The sequence below is a fragment of the Heterodontus francisci genome, unplaced genomic scaffold (assembly GCF_036365525.1).
Source record: "Heterodontus francisci isolate sHetFra1 unplaced genomic scaffold, sHetFra1.hap1 HAP1_SCAFFOLD_850, whole genome shotgun sequence".
Classification (NCBI taxonomy): Eukaryota; Metazoa; Chordata; class Chondrichthyes; order Heterodontiformes; family Heterodontidae; genus Heterodontus; species Heterodontus francisci.
This window is the reverse complement of record NW_027140824.1, coordinates 132,493-154,945: the sequence shown is the minus strand read 5'-3', so window position 1 is coordinate 154,945 and position 22,453 is coordinate 132,493.

Sequence of the window (22,453 nt, the reverse complement as noted above, 5' to 3'; positions counted from 1 at the left end):
TGGAGTAAACCCCGTAATTACTGGCCACTCAGTCAAACGCTGCCAGTGGTGCAATTTCTACAGTTCAGAACCCAGGACGAAACTACTAGTGGCTTGAAAAACATGAAAAAATAAAGGGCACGGAGCAAAGATATGTTAATGACAATTCATGCCTGGCAAACTTCGAGAACAACAACTTATAGTTGTACACTGCCTTTAATGTAATAAGACATTTCATGTTGCTTCACAGGAGCATTATCCGAACATACGAATTAACAAGTGAAGTAGGCGTTTTGGCCCCTCGAGCTTGCTCTGCCATTCAAACAGATGATGGCTGATCTGTTTGTGTTTAGAATTCCAGACTCCCATCTACCCCGATAACCCTTGATTCACTTGCCTAACAAGAATCTTTCTGCATCGGCCTTAAAAATATTCAATGACCCCGCCTCCACCACCTTCTGAGGCAAAGAGTTCCGAAAGTCGCAGAAGAACCCAATATGAGATATTCGGTCAGATGAGCAATAGCTTGGTCAAGGAGGAAGGTTCGAAATAGTGTCTTTTTGGAGGAAAGAGTGGCAGAGAGGCAGTGCCAGTGGCGTAGTATTAATGTCACTGAACTAGTAATCCACAGGCCCAGGCTAATTCCTTGTGTTCAAGTCTCACCATAGCAGATGGTAGGAATTTAAATATAATTAATCAATTCAAATAAGAATACAACTTGGAATTGAAAGCTAGTCTCACTGATGGTGCCATGAAACTTTTGTAAACAATTTTTGACTAAAGTCCGTCAGGCAAGGAAATATGCTGTTCTTGCCTGGTCTGGCCTACATGTGACCCACAGTAATGTGGTTGACTCTTAACTGCCCTCTGAAATGCTCAAGCAAGCCACTCAGTTGTCAAAGGCCATTATGGATAGGCAACAAATTCTGGCCTTGCCAGCGACGCCCACATCCCATGAAACAATGAAAAAAATGCATAAGGGTGGGTATTCCAGAGCTTTGAGCCGAGGCAGCTGAAGGCCTGGCTGCCAATGGTGCAATGACGAAAATTAATGATGCAAAACAAGCCAGGATTAGAGGAATGCTGATATCGCAGACTGATGTCCAGCAGAAGATGATCTCAGACCGAGGTGAAGTCGCGCTCTTCTACTGAGGTGGAAATAGGTAGTTGTCGTCAGGACATGACTATGTGGTTGGAAGAACATTTCGTGATCAAAGAAGACACCAAGGTTGCAAACAGACGGGCTTACTTTCAGGAAGAGGGATGGAATCGAGAGCAAGGGAATGGAGTTTGGAGTGGCGAGTGAAAACAATAACTTCAATCTTCCAAATGTTTAATTGGAGGAAATTTCTGCTCATCCAAAACTGAGTATTTCCAGCACTTTCTGTTTTGATTTCAGATTTCCAGAATCGTCAGTATTTTGATTTGATCCCACTACCAACCTTTCTCCAGCCCAAAACGCATCCATTAATCGCTACTCTCTGTTTCCTGTCACTGAAACAATTTAGTTTCATGTTGTTACTGTCCCTTTTAATTTGATGATTTTTTATTTGATCAAAACTTTGCTCACAAGGCAGTTGTGTGGCACTTCATCAAATGGTTTTTGGAATTCCATTTACACCACATCAACAGCCTTGTCTTCATCAAGCTTCCTTTTTAGCTCTTCAATAAACTCGAGAAAGTTAGTTGAACATCATTTTCCCTGAACAAATCCATGCTCGTTTTCCTTAATTGACCCACATTGTCCATGTGCCTATTAATTTTATCCAGAATATGACACCAAAGTTGCAAACAGAATGTCTGAATCTCAGACTGCTACCAGGGAGAGGGATGGAATCAGTAGCAACGGAACAGAGCTGGAGTGGGGAGTGAAAACAATGGCTTCAGTCTTCCCAATATTTAATTGGAGGAAATTTCTGCTCATCCAGTACTGGATGTCGGATAAGCAAGTTTGCAAGTTCTTCCTGTGTCTGTATGGGTTTTCCCCGGGTGCTCCGGTTTCCTCCCACAAGCCAAAAGACTTGCAGGTTGATCGGTAAATTGGCCCTTATAAATTGTCACTAGTATAGGTAGATGGTAGGGAAATATAGGGACAGGTGGGGATGTTTGGTAGGAATATGGGATTAGTGTAGGATTAGTATAAATGGGTGGTTGATGGTCGGCACAGACTCGGTGGGCCGAAGGGCCTGTTTCAGTGCTGTATCTCTAATCAAATCTAATCAATCTGATAATTTAACAACAAATTGAGGAATGGAGAGACGTGGTGGTGAGGTACACGTGATGGAATTCTTTGATTAAACATGCGAGAGTGTTTTTGAGGGTGGTATGATTGAAGTTATATATGTGGACTTCTAAAAGGCGTTTGATCAAATGTAATTCAATAGACAAGTTAGGAAAACTGACCACTATGGTATAAAGGGACAATAACAGTGTGGATAAAACACCAGCTAAGGAGCAGAAAACAGAGAGAAGTGGTGAAATGGTATTGTTCAAACTCGATGGGAGTATGCATTGGTATTCCACAGGGTTCAGTACTAGGACCAATTCTATTTTTGCTCCTGCAAAACCGGGATAGGTAAAGCAGAGCCCCTTCCACCTCCCTCTTTGCAGAACATCCCGTCTCTGCAGGCTCTGCTACATTTGTTGGTCATGTTACAAACCCAGAGCCATTGTAACTACAGTCCCCATATCTTGTCTGGAGTTGGGACACCAAATCCTTTGTCCTCCCTGAACGTCTGCAGCAGCTCAAAACACAACCTCCAGAAAGCCATCCACAGCATCGCCAGTAACGTTACAATATCAGAAGTAAGACAAAAGCCCCTCGCCTGCAAGTTGGATGCCTGGTCCTTTCAAATAACACTAGAGGGTTCCTCGTTCTGCTGAATGTATGTTCAGCTGCGATTGACGATCACAACCGGTCAGTGGACATGTAAAGACCAAATTTCAAATACGTGAAACAAAGCTGCCAGAATGGCAGATTGACACCATATTTAGACTCCTCCTCACGATACAGGCACGCACACGTTACACCCACGCTAGCGCCCCGGCCAGCCTGAATGTCCTGCACAATGCGTTGGATGTGGCCAGCAGTGCAATTCACACCATTTTACGGAGTCAAACTTCCACAGCACCAGTGGAGCTGAAGAGATGAAATGTGTGGCCTGGGAGAACCACAGAGAATATAGGAATATAAGAAATAGGAGCAGGAGTAGGCAATTCGGCACTTCAAGCCTTCCCCGCCATTCAATAAGCTCATGGCTGATCTGCCCCAGGCCTCAACCCCTCTTTCGTGTCATCTCCTCACCCCGCCCCGATATTTCACAATTCTATCCACCTGCTCTTTAAAGACATTCAGTGATCTTGCCTCCACAACTCTCTGGGGTCGAGGGAAAGAAAATCATTTTAAAAGGGAATTGGAAAAATACTAAAAGGTGAACAAGTTTCAGCAACATTGGAAATCAATAGGGGATAGCGATAATCAGAGGAGCGAGTCCACAGAGAGATTTGATCACACGAGTGAGAATATTGAAATTGAGGTGTTACTGGAACAAAAGGCAATGAAGGTCAGTGAGCACAGGGGTGTTGGGTAAACAGAATTTGGTGCAGCATGGAGTTTGGCAGCAGACTTCTGGTTGAACACAAGGATACAGTGAGTAGAATGTGGGACATCAGCCAAGAGTGCGTTAGAGTAGTCAAGTCTCGAGGTAAGAAAGACATGGATGAGGGATTCAGCAGCAGATGAGCTGAGTTGTCGCTCTCTCACTCTCTGATTCTCTCTCTGTCTCTCTATCTCTGCATCCCTATCCCTCACTCTCACTCTGCCTCTTTCTCTCTCTCATTGTATCTAACACCCCTCCTTCCATTCTCTGTGCCTTCTTCTATTGACACGTTTCTGTCCTGCTGCACATTCTCACTATCCCTCTCCCCTTCTATGGTTTTCCTCTTAATTTTTCCGTCTGTATCCCCCTCTCTGCCTCTATCTGCCCGTATCTGTCTTTCACTAACTTCCTATCTCTCTGCATCCCTGTCTCACTCCGTATCTTTGTCTCTTTTTCTTTCCTTTTCTCTTTGCCTTTCTTCGTCTCTCTCTCTCCGATGCTCACACCTTCTCCCTTTCGCTCGCTCTCTCTGCTATATACTTCCTCTCTCTGTCTTTCCTTCTAACTTTTTTCTCCCTCTTTCTGCTTCGACTCATAGCGTTATTGCAGAATTGCAAAAAAAACGACGATATCAAATTTGGAGGAGTGACAAACTGTGAGGAGAATGCGAACGAGCTGCAAAAGGACTTAGATAGGCGAGCATAATGAGCAGACAAGTGACAGATAGAATGGAATTAGACTAGTGCGAGATGATGAGCGTTTTGGCAGAAGGGATAGGGTGAGGCAATATATATTTAATGGAGCAGTTCTAAAGGGTGTGCAGGAACAGAGGGACCTGGGGGAGTACATGTGTCTCAATGTTTCAAGGCGGCAGGACATATTGAGAGAGAGCTTAGCAAAGCATATGGGACGTTGGGCTTTATAAACAGAGGCATCGAGTACAAAAGCAGGAACGTTATGCTGAACCGATATGAAGCTCTGGTTATGCACCAGCTAGAGTATTGTGTGCAAGTCTGGTTATCAAACTTCAGGAAAGATGGGAAGGACCTTGGGAGGATGCAGAGAGAATTTACCAGAATGGTTCTGGGGATGGAGGATTTTATTTACAAGGTTAGGTTGGAAAAAACTGGGATTGTTCTCTCTGGAATAAAAAAGTTTGAGGAGTGTTTTGATAGTGGTGTACAGGATTATGACAGGCTTGACAGGTTAAACAAATCAACAGTCTTCCTAGTAACTGATGGTACATGGACTAGGTGACACAGGTTGAAGGTTTAGGGCAAGAAATGCATAGGAATGTGAGGAAGAACTTTTTAAACACAGCGAATGGTAATGACCTGCAGCTCACTCGTCATGAGGGTTGTGATAGCCGAGAGAATCAATAATTTCAGAAGGGAACTGGATGGGCACTTGACGGAAATGAACTTATAGGGCTATGGGGATTGAGCGGGGCAGTAGGACTGAATGGATTGTTCTGCAGAGAGCCCACAGAGTTGCGCTCGTCCGAGGGGCCACTTTCTTTGCCGTCATTGACTCTATGTCCCGATCAATCTTTGACCCTACGTGGATGTGTCGCTGACTCATGCCTGGAAAGATCTGGATGCTCTAATGTTCAATGCAACTGTGACGTTAATGGCCACTGGCAGCTCTGTCCTCACCCTGGTGTGAGGCTCCAGGTCGTGTTGCAGGAGGTGACGCAGCTCTGTGAAAACCTCCTTATTGAATCAGAGTCACCTCACACACTGTTCCTGGGATAGGGGTAAGTAGAAAAGGTGCTCTTTACAGAGCTTCACCTCTCTGCAGCCTCTGTTCCATTTGTTTGTCATGTGGCAGGCCAAGAGGCACTATATTTACAGTCCCCATTTCCTGTCCAGAGTTGGGTCACCAAATTCTCTGTCCTCCCTGAATGTCTGCAGCAGCACACAACACAACCTCCAGAAAACCATTAACAGCCCCTCCACTAACCTTACAATAGCAGACGTAAGTCAAAGAAGCGCCAGCTGCAAGTTGGATGCATCGTCCTTTCAAATAACGCAAGAGGCTGTTCCTCGTGCTGCTGAATGTCTGTTCAGTTGAGGGTGACTAACACAGGCTGTCAGTGGACGTGCACAACCCAAGTTTCAAAGACGGGCGTGAAGGTTGTCAGAACAGCTGATTGACGTCACATTATGACCCCTCCTCACACTGCAGAGGCACGCAATGTCACCCGGGCTACAGCCGTGCCCAGCATGGGGAACTTTGCAGGCCACGCCAGTAATGGCTAGAAGCCCACCTCCCCCAAATTTATGGTTCCAGGCTTCCACAGTGTCGGCAGTAGTGGCGCTGCCGAGCTGATAATTGGGGCCAGGGTGAGATTAGAATTAGAATTAGAACATTACAGCGCAGTACAGGCCCTTCGGCCCTCGATGTTGCGCCGATCATCTGACCTACACTGTTCCATTTTCATCCATATGTCTATCCAATGACCACTTAAATGCCCTTTAAGTTGGCGAGTCTACTACTGTTGCAGGCAGGGCGTTCCACGCCCCTACTACTCTCTGCATAAAGAAACTACCTCTGACATCTGTCCTATATCTTTCACCCCTCAACTTAAAGCTATGTCCCCTCGTGTTTGCCATCATCATCCGAGGAAAAAGAATCTCACTATCCACCCTATCTAACCCTCTGATTATCTTGTATGTCTCTATTAAGTCACCTCTCCTCCTCCTTCTCTCTAACGAAAACAACCCCAAGTCCCTCAGCCTTTCCTCGTAAGACCTTCCCTCCACACCAGGCAACATCCTAGAAAATCTCCTCTGCACCCTTTCCAAAGCTTCCACATCCTTCCTATAATGCGGTGACCAGAACTGCACGCAATACTCAAGGTGCGGCCTCACCAGAGTTTTGTACAGCTGCATCATGACCTCGTGGCTCCGAAACTCGATCCCCCTACTAATAAAAGCTAACACACCATATGCCTTCTTAACAGCCCTATTAACCTGGGTAGCAACTTTCAGGGATTTATGTACCTGGACACCAAGATCTCTCTGCTCATCTACACTACCAAGAATCTTCCCATTAGCCCAGTCCTCTGCATTGCTGTTACTCCTTCCAAAGTGAATCACCTCACACTTCTCCGCATTAAACTCCATTTGCCATCTCTCAGCCCAGCTCTGCAGCCTATCTATGTCCCTCTGTACCCTACAACACCCTTCGACACTATCCACAACTCCACAGACCTTCGTGTCATCCGCAAATTTACTAACCCACCCTTCTACACCTTCATCCAGGTCATTTATAAAAATGACAAACAGCAGTGGCCCCAAAACAGAACCTTGCGGTACACCACTAGTAACTAAACTCCAGGATGAACATTTGCTATCAACCACCACCCTCTGTCTTCTTTCAGCTAGCCAATTTCTGATCCAAAGCTCTAACTCACCTTCAACCCCACACTTCCGTATTTTCTGCAATAGCCTACCGTGGGGAACCTTATCAAACGCCTTACTGAAATCCATATACACCACATCCACGGCTTTACCCTCATCCACCTGTTTGGTCACCTTCTCGAAAAACTCAATAAGGTTTGTGAGGCACGACCTACCTTTCACAAAACCGTGCTGACTATCGCAAATGAACTTATTCTTTTCAAGATGATTATAAATCCTTATAAATCTCTTATAACCCTTTCCAACATTTTACCCACAACCGAGGTAAGGCTCACAGGTCTATAATTACCAGGCCTGTCTCTACTCCCCTTCTTGAACAAGGGGACAACATTTGCTATCCTCCAGTCCTCCGGCACTACTCCTGTCGACAAAGGCGACATAAAGATCAACAACAACGGCTCTGCAATCTCCTCCCTGGCTTCCCAGAGAATCCGAGGATAAATCCCACCTGGCCCAGGGGTCTTATCTATTTTCACTCTTTCCAAAATTGCTAACACCTCCTCCTTGTGAATCTCAATCCCATCTAGCCTAGTAGGCTGTATCTCAGTAATCTCCTCGGCAACATTTTCTTTCTCTACTGTAAATACTGACGAAAAATATTCATTTAACGCTTCCCCTATCTCCTCTGATTCCACACACAACTTCCCACTACTATCCTTGATTGACCCTGTTCTAACTCTTATCATTCTTTTATTCCTGATATACCTATAGAAAGCCTTCGGGTTTTCTTTGATCCTATCCGCCAATGACTTCTCGTGTCCTCTCCTTGCTCTTCTTAGCCCTCCCTTTAGATCCTTCCTGGCTAGCTTGTAACTCTCAAGCGCCCTAACTGAGCCTTCACGTCTCATCCGAACATAAGCCGCCCTCTTCCTCTTGACAAGCGCTTCAACTTCTTGAGTAAACCACGGCTCCCTCGCTCGACAACTTCCTCCCTGCCTGACAGGTACATACTTATCAAGGACACGCATTAGCTGCTCCTTGAATAAGCTCCACATTTCGTTTGTGCCCATCCCCTGCAGTTTCCTTCCCCATCCTACACTTCCTAAATCTTGCCGAATCGCGTCATAATTTCCTTTCCTCCAGCTATAATTCTTGCCCTGCGGTATATACCTGTCCCTGCCCATCGCTAAGGTAAACCTAACCGAATTGTGATCACTATCGCCAAAGTGCTCACCTACATCTAAATCGAACACCTGGCCGGGTTCATTACCCAGTACCAGATCCAATGTGGCATCGCCCCTGGTTGGCCTGTCCACATACTGTGTCAGAAAACCCTCCTGCACACACTGGACAAAAACAGACCCATCTAAAGTACTCGACAAAAACAGACCCATCTAAAGATAGAGAGGGAAACAAACCTATTTTAACCAGGGACTTGGAAAAGAACTGAGGAGAGAGGATTTGCAGGAGTATGGGATGGACAGGGGAATGGCAGTAATTGGAGGGGTGTGGCCATGGAGGGTTTCAAAAACTGCAGATTACTAACCTGATACCATTAAGCACAGTATCACACGTCAGCTGCTGCTAATATTGCCACGTCATTCAGACTGCAAGTGTGTCCCCGATCTGAAAGTGCCTGCCATTTTAACACTCCACCTTGTCTCACTCAGTTATGTCTGTCCTTGGCCGACCGCAGTATTCCAATGAAGTTCAACACAGGCTCGAGGAACAACACATCATCTTTTAATTAGGCATTTTACAGCCTTCTGGACTCAACATTGAAAGCAGAAATTTCAGGCCCCAACATCTGAGCAACACCCCCCACCCCAACTTTATTTAATTGTCCTTGCATGTTTCAATCTTAATCTTGTGTTTTCTCATATTTACTTCGCGTGGCAGCTGACTGTTATTCTGCCATTCATGCCGTCTGTGGACACATCTTTTATCCCTTTGCTTGTCCCGTTATTCGTCTCTTTGACTCTGCCCTACCAACTCTTTTGTCATTTAATGTCTGCCACCTTTCACTCCATCACAGACCATCAATTCAGTTCTTTTTCCCAATCTCCTGCATTTTAACCCTTAAAAACTATTGCATTTGTAACTTTTCCTAGTTTGATGATGGGTCGTTGCCCTGAAACATTAAGCGTATTTCTCTTTCCACAGTTGCTGCCAGATCTGTTGTGTATTTTCATTATTTTCTATTTTCGTTTAGACTGCAAAGGTGATCATTATACAGAAAAAATAGCACTTTTATTGTGGAATTTGGAAGGACAATTAATCGATACATATATTTCTGACACAAAGCAATGCCTTCATATTTACTATTTATGCTACTTTTGCTGAGTATTCAATAGTTACATATTTAGTTTTTATTGGAGTGGACAATAATTGGAATTTTATTGTGATTTTTGGACAAGACACTAGTTAGATTTCCTGCTACTATAGGGCTGAATAATAACTGGAAACCTACTGTGATTGTTAGATGAAAATTAAATTGTAATATATTATAATAATCGGACAGCAAGAAGAAAAGGAATATTTTCTCTGATTATTCTGCAGAACACAAATTAGATATTGTACTGGACATTATTTAAGTACTTCCTGAGATTAATTAATCTCAGGATTGCTACCAGTGCCACGTGTTAGTCAGAGTAGAAATGAAAGAATAGTCAGGATGAATTCGTGGCTTGAGAGATGGTGCAGGAAGGAGGGGTTCAGATTTTTGGGACATTGGGACCGGTTCTGGGGGAGGTGGGACTATGACAAATTGGACGGTCTCCACCTGGGCCGGACTGGAACCAATGTCCTTGGAAGCGCTTTTGCTAACGCTGTTGGGGAGGGTTTAAACTAATGTGGCAGGGGGATGGGAACCAAATGAGGAGGTCAGTGGACAGTAAGGAGGTAGTAACGAAAGCCTGTAAGGAACTAGAAAATGAAGTCAGCGTGACTAAGGGGAAGAGGAGGCAGGGAGCAGATGATGAACGCAAAGGGAGTGGTGGTCTGAGGTGCATTTGTTCTAATGCTAGAAGTGTAGTAGGTAAGGCAGATGAACTTGGGGCATGGATTAGGACCTCGGAGTACGATGTCATTGATTTTACTGAGACTTGGTTGAGGGAAGGGCATGATTGGCAACTAAATATCCCAGGATATCGATGCTTCAGGCGGGATAGAGAGGGAGGTAAAAGGGGTGGAGGAGTTGCATTACTGGTCAAAGAGGATATCACAGCTGTGCTGCAGGAGGGCACGATGGAGGACTGGAGCTGTGAGGCAATATGGGCAGAACTCAGAAATAGGAAGCGTGTGGTAACAATGTTGGGGCTGTACTACAGTCCTCCCAACAGCGAGCATGAGATAGAGGTACAAATATGTAACCAGATTATGGAAAGATGTAGGAGCAACAGGGTGGTTGTGATAGGAGATTTTAATTTTCCCAACTTTGACAGGGATTCACTTAGTGTTAGAGGTCCAGATGGAGCAGAATTTGTCAGGAGCATCCAGGAGGGTTTTCTAGAGCGGTATGTAATAGTCCAACTCGGGAAGGGGCCATACTGGACCTGGTGTTGGGGAATGAGCCCGGCCAGGTGGTTGAAGTTTCAGTAGGGGACGACTTTGGGAATAATGATCACAATTCCGTAAGCTTTAAAATACTCATGGACATTGACAAGTGTGGTCCTAAAGGAAAAGTGCTAAATTAGAGAAATGCCAACAGTACCAACATTCGGCAAGAGCTGGGGAATGTAGATTGGGAGCAGCTGTTTGAAGGTAAATCCACATGTGAGATGTGGGAGGTTTTTAAAGAGAGGTTGGTTAGCGTGCAGGAGAGACATGTTCCTGTGAAAATGAGGGATAGAAATGGCAAGATTAGGGAACCATGGATGACAGGTGAAATTGAGAGACTATCTAAGAGGAAAAAGGAAGCATACATAAGGTCTTGGTAGCTGAAGTAAGACGAAGCGGCACAGTCGTGCAGTGGTTAGCACCGCAGCCTCACAGCTCCAGGAACCCAGGGTCGACTCTGGCTACTGCCTGTGTGGAGTTTGCAAGTTCTCCCTGTGTCTGCTTGGGTTTTCGCCGGGTGCTCCGGTTTCCTTACCACATCTAAAGACTTGTAAGTGATAGGTAAATTGGCTGTTGTAAATTGCCCCTAGTATAGGGAATATGGGATAACTGTCGGGTTAGTATAAATGGGTGGTTGTTGGTCAGCACAGACTTGGTGAGCCGAAGGGCCTGTTTTAGTGCTGTATCACTAAATAAAAATAAATAAATAAAGTTTTGAAAGAATATCGGGAATGCAGGACCAATCTGAAACAAGGAATTAAAGGGGGTCAAAATATCTTTAGCAAACAGGGTTAAGGAAAATCCCAAAGCCTTTTATTCATATATAAGGAGCAAGAGGGTAACGAGAGAAAGGATTGGCCCACTCAAGAACAAAGGAGGAAAGTTATGCGTGGAGTCAGAGAAAATGGGTGAGATTCTAAACGAGTACTTTGCATCGGTATTCACCGAGGAGAGGGACATGAGGATGTAGAGGTTGGGAACAGATGTTTGATTACTCTCGGTCAAGTCGGCATAAGGAGGGTGGAAGCGTTGGGTATTTCAAAAGGCATTAAGGCGGACAAGTCCCCAGGTCCGGATGGGATCTATCCCAGGTGACTGTGGGAAGCGAGAGAGGAAATAGCTGGGGCCTTAACATCTTTGCAGCATCTTTAAACACAGGTGAGGTCCCGGAGGACTGGAGAGTTGCTAAACCCTTGTTTGAGAAGGGTAGCAGGGATAATCCAAGTAATTATAGACCGGTGAGCCTGACGCCACTGGTAGGGAAGCTGCTGGAGAAGTTACTGAGGGATAGGATCTATTCCCATTTGGAAGAAAATGGGCTTATCAGTGATAGGCAACATGGCTTTGTGCAGGGAAGGTCATGTCTTACCAACTTAATAGAATTCTTTGAGGAAGTGACAAAGTTGATTGATGAGGGAAGGGATGTAGATGTCATATGCATGGACTTCAGTCAGGCGTTTGATAAGGTTCCCCATGGTAGGCTGATGGAGATTGTGATGGCGCATGGGGTCCAAGGTGTCCTAGCTAGATGGATAAAGAACTGGCTGGGCAACAGGAGACAGAGAGTAGCAGTGTAAGGGAGTTTCTCAAAATGGAGACGTGTGACCAGTGGTGTTCCACAGGGATCCGTGCTGGGACCTCTGTTGTTTGTGATGTACATAAATGATTTGGAGGAAAGTATAGGTGGTCTGATTAGCAAGTTTGCAGACGACACTAAGATTGGTGGAGTAGCAGATAGTGAAGGGGACTGTCAGAGAATACAGCAGAATATAGATAGACTGGAGAGTTAGGCAGAGAAATGGCAGATGGAGTTCAATCAGGGCAAATGCGAGGTGATGCATTTTGGAAGATCCAATTCAAGAGTGAACTATACAGTAAATGGAAAAGTCCTGGGAAAATTGATGTCCAGAGAGATTAGGGTGTTCAGGTCCATTGTTCCCTGAAGGTGGCAACGCAGGTCAATAGAGTGGCCAAGAAGGCATACGGCATGCTTTCCTTCATCGGACGGGGTATTGAGTACAAGCAAAAACAAGAAATGCTGGATTCACTCAGCAGGTCTGGCAGCATCTGTGGAAAGAGAAGCAGAGTTAACGTTTCGGGTCAGTGACCCTTCTTTGGGAGTTCCGAAGAAGGGTCACTGACCCGAAACGTTAACTCTGCTTCTCTTTCCACAGATGCTGCCAGACCTGCTGAATGAATCCAGCATTTCTTGTTTTTGTTTCAGATTTCCAGCATCCACAGTATTTTGCTTTTATTTTAGTATTGAGTACAAGGGTTGGCAGGTCATGTTACAGTTGTATAAGACTTTGGTTCGGCCACATTTGGAATACTGCGTGCAGTTCTGGTCGCCACATTACCAAAAGGATGTGGATGCTTTGGAGAGGGTGCAGAGGAGGTTCACCAGGATGTTGCCTGGTATGGAGGGCGCTGGCTATGAAGAGAGGTTGAGTAGATTCGGATTATTTTCATTAGAAAGACGGAGGTTGAGGGGGGACCTGATTGAGGTGTACAAAATCATGAGAGGTATAGACAGGGTGGATAGCAAGAAGCTTTTTCCCAGAGTGGGGGATTCAATTACTAGGGGTCACGAGTTCAAAGTGAGAGGGGAAAAGTTTTCGGGGGATATGCGTGGAAAGTTCTTTACACAGAGGGTGGTGGGTGCCTGGAATGCGTTGCCAGCGGAGGTGGTAGACGTGGGCACGATAGCGTATTTTAAGATGTATCTAGACAGATACATGAATGGGCAGGAAGCAAAGAGATACAGACACTTCGAAAATAGGCGACATGTTTAGATCGAGGAACTGGATCGGCGCAGGCTTGGAGGGCCGAAGGGCCTGTTCCTGTGCTGTAATTTTCTTTGTTCTTTGTTCTTTGTCCCTCTGCCCCCAGCACCCATCGCGATTCTGTAGGCTCCCCGTCCGACCTCAACTAACGAGGGCCCATAACCTTCTAGCCCAGGGTGTGCTGAAATGGAGGAATTGGAAAACAAGTATGAGAATTTTAAAATCAAGACACTTCTTAAACGACAGGCAATGTCGTACAGCGAACAGAGGAGTGGAAGGTGAACGGGGGTTACTATGAGTTAACACATCAGTAGCAGAATTTTGGATGACCTGAAGTTTACAGACAGTAGAGTGTGTGAGATCAACAGGAGGGCATTGTAATGGTCAAGTCTGGAAGTAATGAAACAATGAATGAGCGTTTTGAGCAGAGGAGCAGCGAGAGACAGGGGTGAAGTCAGGCGATGTTATGGAGAACTTCTTTGGCCTTTATTCAGAACTGTTTTGGCCAGAATGCAGAAAGTTCAACAAGAGTTTGCAGTTTTGGACCTGGCTTTCGGCAATGAAGATGCCTCGGTGCAAGGAGTGGCAGTGGGAGAGCATTTTGGTGGGACTGATCATAATTCAGTCAGATTTAACACAATAATGCAAAAGGACAGTGATAGAACAGGCAGTAGACTTTACAATTGGGGCAAGTCCAATTTTACGAAACTGAGGAGCAATTTGGCGAAAGTGGACTGGAAACAGCTACTTGAAGGTAATCAGTCTCAGGGCAGTGGGAGGCATTCAAAGGGGAGATTCAAGCGGTTCTGACTAAACATGTTTCCACAAAGAAAACAGGGTGAAACGGCCAAATCTGCAGCCCGTGGATGTCAAGTAGCCTGCAGGGTAAGATAAGGCAGAAGAGGAAAGCTTATGTCCGATACTGAGAACTCAATGCAACAGAAAACCAAGAGTATAGGAAGTGATGGGGTGAAATTTAAAAGGAAGTTAGGAAAGCAAACAGAGATCATTTAAGAATATTGGGAAGAAAAATCAAGGTGAATGCAATTTTGTTTTCAGTACGTTAAGAGTGAGAACATATTTAAGAGGAGAATCGGACCCATTATAGTGCAAAAAGTAACCTTTGTGCAGTGGAGGATGATATTGGTATGGTTCTTCATGAATCCTTTGCGACTGTCTTCACAAAAGAGGGAGACCATGCAGATATTACAGTTCAGGTGAAAGAGTGTGAAATATTGGATGCCATAAACATAGGGAGAGAGGAAGTATTAATGGGATTAGCATCCTTGAAAGTTGATAAATCACCAGGGACGGATGAAATGTACCCAAGGTTGCTAAAAGAAGCAGCAGAGGAAATAGCAGAGAACCCGACCACTATTTTCCAGTCCACACTAGATGCAGGAGTGGTGCCAGAGGATTGGAGAACTGCTTAGGTTGTACCTATGTTTAAAAAGGGACCGAGGGATTGACCGAATAATTACAGGCTTGTCAGTCTAATCTCAGTAGTGGAAAAATTATTGGAATCCATTCTGAGAGACAAGATAAACTGCCACTCAGAAAGGCACAGATTATCAAGGATAGTCAGCATGGATTTGTTAAAGGAAGATCCTGTCTGACTAATTTGCATGGGTTTTTTTGAAGAGGTAACACGGAAGATAAATGGGGCATGCAGTTCATGTGGTCTACATGGATTTTAGCAAGGCCGTTGGCAAGGGTCCACATGGCAAACTGGTTAAAAAAATAAAATCCTATTGGATGCTGGGAAAAGTAACAAGGTGGATACAAAATTGGCTCAATGGCAGGAAACAAAGTTTAATTGTTGATGCGTGTTTTTGCGACTTGAGGGTTCTTTCCAGTGGCTTTCTTCAGGGCTCAGTACTGGGTCCCCTGCTGTTTGTGGTGTAGATTAACGATTTGGACGTAAATGAAAGGGCATGATCAAGAAGTTTGCATACAACACACAGATTGACCGTGTGATAGATAGTGAGGAGGACAGCGATAGGCTGCAGGAAGATATTGATGGTCTGTTCAGATGGGCAGGAAAGTGGCAAATGGAATTCAACTTGGAGAAGTGTGAGGTGATGCAGCTGGGGAGTTCAAACAAGGCAAAGGAATGCACGAATAATGGGAAAATACTGAGAAGTGTAGAGGAAATGAGGGAGATTGGAGTGAATGTCCACAGGTCCCTGAAGCTAGCATGACAGGTCGATAAGATGGTTAAGAAGGCACATGAAACCCTTTCCTTCATTACGTGAGGTAGAGAATATAAGAGCAGGGAGGTTAAGCTGGAATGGTATAAACCATTAGTTAGACCAAAACTTGAGTATTGTGCATATTTCTGGTCACATTATTACAGAAAGGATGTAATTGCACAAGAGTGGGTACAGAGGAGATTTATGCAGATGTCACCAGGACTGGAAAACATGCAGCTGCGAGGAAAGATTAGACAGGTTGGTGTTGTTTTCCTTGGAACAGGGATGGCTGAGGGGAGATCTGATTGAAATATAAAGAAAAAAATAGAGGGGCTGGATAGATTGGAGGTGAAGGGTCTATTCACCTTACGAGAGAGGTCAGTGATGAGGGGCCATGGATTTAAAGTGATGAGTAGAAAGATTAGAGGTGATATGAGGAAAACAGTTTCACCTAGAGTGTGATAGGGGTCTGGAACTCAATGCCTGAAAGGATAGTTTGGGCTGAACCGCTCATCGCATTTTAAAGGTGTCACGATGGACCTCAGGTTCTGTAATCTGCAGGCTACGGACCAAATGCTGGAAGGTTGGATTCAGCTGGGAGGGTGTCGTTTGTTTTGGCTGGCAGAGACAGAGTGGCCTCTTTCTGTATTGTAATCGTTCTATGATTTTCTATGATTTTTCTATGATTTTCTGGGTGGAGATAGGCTGTTTTAATGAAGGTTCGTCTCTGTGGTCAGAAGCTCGTCTCGGTGTCAAATATGGCACCAAGTTGTGAACAGTCTTGTTTAGCCTCACTCAGTTGCCATGGAGAGTATGACGTCGTTAGCTAGGAAATGGAGTTTGGAGTGCAACTGAATACAATGCCTTTAATCTTCTGAAATTTCAATTGTCACAGCAGATGCGTGAGATAACACATTTTAGAAGGATGTATGTGGAGCGACAACACAAGCTACCTGTTGCAACAGTAAAGCGAGTGCAAGCACAGAGAGACCTGGGGAGTTCAGGTGCAAATCGTTGAAGGTCACAAGACAGGTTAACAAAGCAGTTAACAACGCTTATGAGATCCTGGGCTTTATAAATAGAGGCATAGAAAACAAAAGCTAGGAAGTTATGCTAAATGTACATACAACACTACAGCACATCCCAGTACATGGCACATGGAACAGCAGAATTTTCATCATATCGTACCAGTGATCTGGGAATTCAGTGACATGGAGGATTGGAAAAGCTAGGATTGTTTTCTATAGAGCAGTAAACAGTAATGAGGGATGTAATATAGAAATCAAAATCATGAAGGGTTTTGAAAGCGTCATTGATGTGAAACTGATTCCAGTGTCAGAATGGTTAGTATTAAGAAGACACAGAGGCAGAGACCAATTGAGGAGAATTTTCCTACACAGCGAGCTGTTGGGATCTGGAATTTAATGTCAGAAAACATGGTGAAAGCAGATTCACTAATATCTTTCAAAAGGGGACTTAATAAACACTTGTAAAGGAAACAAATAAATAAATAGGAGTCTGGAGAAAGAGGAGGGGAGAGGAACTAATTAGGTAGTTCTTTCAAAGAGACAGCACTGACAAAATGGGCCGAATAGCCACCTTCTCTACTGCATCAATCTCTGATTCTGCGATCAAGAGACAGAGAATGAAGAGAGAGATAGAGAGAAAGAGGGCGTGAAAGACGGAAATCGGAATAGAAAGAGCGGGAAAATCAGGTTCGCATCGCTTATTGGTCAGAGGGGTCATGCAGTGGCCGTTCCTGTTGAGGTAGGTGACACACAAATCTCCTGCCGCCTCCTCATTTCCATGAATTCGACGTTCCTCCCAGGGTGACCCGCACTGATGTCTGTCTGCAGGCTTAACAGGGGCCTAATTGCGTTTGAAACTGGCATGTGTTTCAGCTAGGATTCAGCTCTTAAAGGCAGTCTGTCCCTGTTAAAGGCAAGCTGCACTGAATCACAGGAGGCTGCTGCTGCGGACTGTGACTGCCACAATTGGAGACAAGGTAAATGGAACACTAGGACAGAAAGAGGGCTCTGTGGCTCTGGAGGCCTTAGTCATGGAGCGTGACAGGAGGAGAGAGACCATGTTTCCGTGGAGTGGGGTGGAGACCCTCAAGGAACGCCCTCCGAAGTGAATGAGAGCAGGTGGCCAGGGAGGTCAATGCAAGAAGTCTGGCCCCGAGGACCTGGCAGCAGTGCCAGAAGAAGTTTAATGAGCTCACATGCGTGGTCCATGTCAGTGAATTCATCTCCACATAGTATCTCCTACCCCCTTCACCGTCAACCTCTCACAATGCTCAATCTATCACACCCCCGTCACTCACCCATCAGCAGTTGATGTTCGGCACAGACCCGGTGGGCCGAAGGGCCTGTTTCAGTGCTGTATCTCTAATCTAATCAACACTCAGGGCTCACACCTAACATTCACATACGCCACCTCTTCCTCACACACCTTCCACTGATGTCAGCCTCACACCCACTCCTCACTGCCTCCACATAATTCCAACTATTCAGCTATGGCAGACACATCACCTAAACACAGTGCAACACAATCACTGACATTCTGCATTATCTCTTATAGGACAAGGTGGTCCATAATCGCAGGGAGCAGCAGTGAGCTGGCGGATGCCAGGCATACCTTCATCTCTTGAGCCTGAGGAAGTAGAAGGTTCTCCACATCATGGGATCGGCTGAGACAGAGCCCGCCGCATCCGGCATCACCGAGAACATTCAGTATGATGCTATTTTCCTGCCTTATGTCCCTTCTTAACGCCCACATCCCCCTCATCCTGCTGTCTAGGAGGATGTACAAGCTGCCGATGGTGGGACCATTGATGTCACCGTTGTGTATGCGTGAGGTTGAGTGATTGGTGGATAGCATGTGTATAGACGAGGTTACCCAGCAGCTTAAGAGTATGCAGGCGAGAGGGAATGGCTGATCAACAGTCAGTCAGGAAGAATCAGGTAAGTATCAGAGGAGACCCCTGAGTGCATATCACTCTCCAAATAGTATTCAATGCAAAGAAAATTGATGGTTCAACTGGGGACTGCAGCCAGAGACAAGGCCATGCTACCAGGGCTGTCTCAGCTGTACTGACGGTACAAGGAAGACTGGGATGTTGTTAGTGATTGGAGATTTGATACTCACTGGAACAGACAGGCATTTCCGAGGGCGCAGACATGCCTCCTGTATGGTGTGTTACCTCCCTGGTGTTATGGTCAACGATATCACTGAGCATCGGCAGAGCATCCTGAAGGTGGAGGGTGAGCCATCGTGGTCTACAACGATATGAATGAGATAGGCAGAAAGAGGGAAGTGGTCCTGCAGACATATTTCAGGGAGCTGGGAAACAAGCTCGTGAAGGACCTCAAAAGTAGCAATTTCCAGATTGCTTACCGTACCCCTTGCGAGTGAGTATATACATATGAGGATAGTGCGGATGTATGTGTGGCTGAAAAAGATGCTGCTAAAATGAGGAGGTTTAGATTCCTGAACACTGGGACCAGTTCTGGAGAACGTGGGATCTGTACAGACCGGACGGATTGCACCTGATCAACTTTGCGGGGTGATTTATCGGTGCTGGTGGAGACAGTTTAAACTAAATTGGTAGGGGTGTTGGAACCAGGAGTAAACATCAGAGAGGAATCTTAAATGGAACAGCATACTGAGAGAGATGGATAGCACAATAGTAAGGTTTAGAAATGTATTATGTGTGGTCGGGTTAAGGGAGATTGTAATAAAGTTTAAGTCAGGGTAAATGTGCCTGTATGTGAATGCACGGAGTGTAGTTAAGAAGACTGATGAGCTAAAGGTGCAGATTGCCAGAAGGAATTATGATGCTGCTACTGTAACTGAGACCTGGCTCAAAGGAATACAGGACTGGACGTTAAATATTCCTGGATACAAGGTGTTCAGGAACGTTAGGAAAGGAAGAAAATGGGTAGGGGTGGCGGTATTGATTGAAGAGCACATTATAGTTCTGGAGAGAGAGAACGTTCCGGAGATGGGGGGGAGCGCGACGGTGATAGGTATTCCAAGGACAGAATCTATTTGGCTGGAGTTGAGGAACAAAAAATGTGCTGTTATATTTATCGGTCGTCTATTGAGCAGCAGCTCATGAGAAGGCCGTGGAGGAACAAATTTGCAAGGACATTACTGAACGATGCATGAATTATACAGTAGTTACAATGAGGGATATTCATTATCCAAATTTGAACTGGAGTAATAGTAATGTAAAGGGCGGGGGCGTGAGGGCAGGAACATTTTCCACAGCAGTATGTTCTTGTCGAACGAGAAAAGAGGCACTGTTAGACCTGGTTCTCGAAAATGAGCTGGGCCAAGTCAATCAAATATCAGTAGGAGAGCATTTTGGGGATAGTGACCATTGTATCATAAGGTTTAGGTTGGCTTTGGGAGAGGACAAATATCAATCCAGAGAAAGATCAATTAACTGGGATAAAACCAACTTCAACCGCGTAAAAATAGTGCTGGTGGTGGTGGGGAGGAGGCGGGAAGGGCGGGTGGGGGGCGGGGAGGTGGATGGGATAGATAGGAGTCAAACTTTAACAGGAATAACAATAGCTGAGCAATGGGCTACCTTCAAAGAAGGGATAGTTCGCACACAGTCAAGGTGTATTCTCCTGAAGGGGAAAGGTAGGGTAAACAAACAAATCCACAGCTCAATGGATGACCAAATAGATAGAGTTGAAGATGAAGAAGAAAAAGTGCGCTTATGGCAGATGTCAGATACGTGATACAAGGAGAACCAGGCTGAATGTAGAGGCTGAGAGGAGAACTGAAAAAGCAAATAAGCGAATCAAAGAGAGAGTACAAAAAGAGACTGGCAGCTAACATTAAACAGAATCCTAAAGGTATTCTTCAGTTTCCCCCAGTGAAAGTCAGCAGCCTTCCACCAGCCATGCTGCAGCCACTGGGGAAGCACTGTGTAGGAGCTTTAGGCAAATCGAGGGAACCCACATGACAGGCCCTAATGGGATAGAAAAGAATGAATCGTCCAGATTTGTTTGTACATTGGGATGTGTTATTGGATAAATATTTTAATGAAAAGCTTTTTGTTTGTGGTTCTATTTGCAGGATGGTGACCAAGGGGACGCTGTGATGGGGCGTTTCAGATGTGTGTAATGGTGGAGAACTGGGGATCCATGGTAGGAAAGGGAAGCTGTCCTATGGGAAAGGTAATCTTAGCAGATCTCTCTCCAACAACCTGTCTGGGTCGAAGGCATCCAGGAAATATCCTCCCTGCCTCCTCCTCCTCCTGAGGTGACCTCTGGATCCCAGGTGGCAAAGCTTGTGTCCTCAAGATGATAATTATATGAAGGGTGCAGCAGAACACCATGAAGTTGGAATCCTGCTCCAGTGTGTACTGGAAGGATCCCCCCCCGAGAGGTTCAGACATCGGAAGCATTGATACATCACACCAAGCGTCTGTTCCACGATATTCCTGGTGGTTCCTTTGTTCACGTTTTACACATGTTAATTGTGTGTGGTTGGTTGGCGTGGGAGGTGGTGTCGGGGTGCAGAAACATGAATTATGCCCAGAGGGGTTATCCTTTGTCTCCGTGGAGTCACATCTTTGTTTTGCATGGATGTCTGAATTGTTTGGGAACAGCTGACTGCTTCAGGATGAAAGTATCATGACTGCTGCCAGGATAGTGAACATTCACCAACATGATGGTCACACACCAACTGTACATTAATGGAATGAAAGTTCCTTCAGTTCCTGTACCTCTCCCCGTTGACATGTGGGCCTCGCAGACCACCTACACCATCAGGAATCCCACTGTTCTGACAAAGCCACGGGACTTCTCATCCTGCTTCTCACTGCTGAGGGAGAAAATGAAAGATTCACCTCAGCCAGCACAGATGGCCACTGTGACCCAGCAGATGTATCAATGGACAGGATAGGGAGAGATAATGGATACTTCACTAGCTCCTGCCTGGAAAGTGCTGGACACACAGACGTTCAATGAATCTATGCAATAAACGGCCACTGACATCTCGGCCTCACCTTGGTGTGAGTCTCCATGTCTTGTTGCAGGCGGTGACACGGCTCTGTGACAACCTCTTTATTGAATCAGAGACACTTCATGCACTGCTCCTGGGTTAGGTATAGGTAGGAAACCCCGGTGTGGGTAGGGCAGAGCCTCCTCCTCTTCCCTTTTTACAGAGCTTCACATCTCTGCACTCTCGGCTCCATTTGTTGGTCATGTTACAGACCCAGAGACACTGTAACTACAGTCCTCATACCTCGTCGAAACGTGGGTCAGAAAATCCTTGGACCTTCCCGAATGACTTCAGCAGTTCACAACACAACCTCCAGTAAACCATCCACAGCACATCTACTCAATTTGCGGCAACATAAGTAAGTTAAATGCCCCTTACCTGTAAGTTGGATGCCTGGTCCTTTCAAATAACACTAGAGAGGGATCCTGGTGCTGCTGAATATATGTTCAGTTGAGACGGACCAGCACGGGCGGTCAGTGGACATGCATAGACCAAGTTTTAAAGACGTGCATGAAAGTTGCCGGAATGACTGATAGACACTTTATTCAGACTCCTCCTCATGCTGCAGATACACATACGTTACACCCACGCTATCACCCCGGCCAGCCTGTGTGTCCTGTACAATGTGTTGGATGTGACCGGTAGCTCAGTGTAATAGTGTTGGACAGTGTAGCTCACACCGTTCTATGGATCCAAGCTTCCACAGCACCAGTGGAGCTGGAGAGATAAAATGTGTGGTTAGGGAGAGATACAAAGGGAAAGAAATTCACTTTTAAAAGGGAATTAGAAAAAATACTTCAAGATGAACAAGTTTCAGGAATATTGGAAATGGACAGGGGATTGGGATAATCAGAAGGGCAAGGCCATGGAAAGAATTCAGGTGTTACTGGACCAAGAGCCAATGCAGGTTAGTGAACACAGGGATGTTGGTGAACAGAATTTGGTGCCAA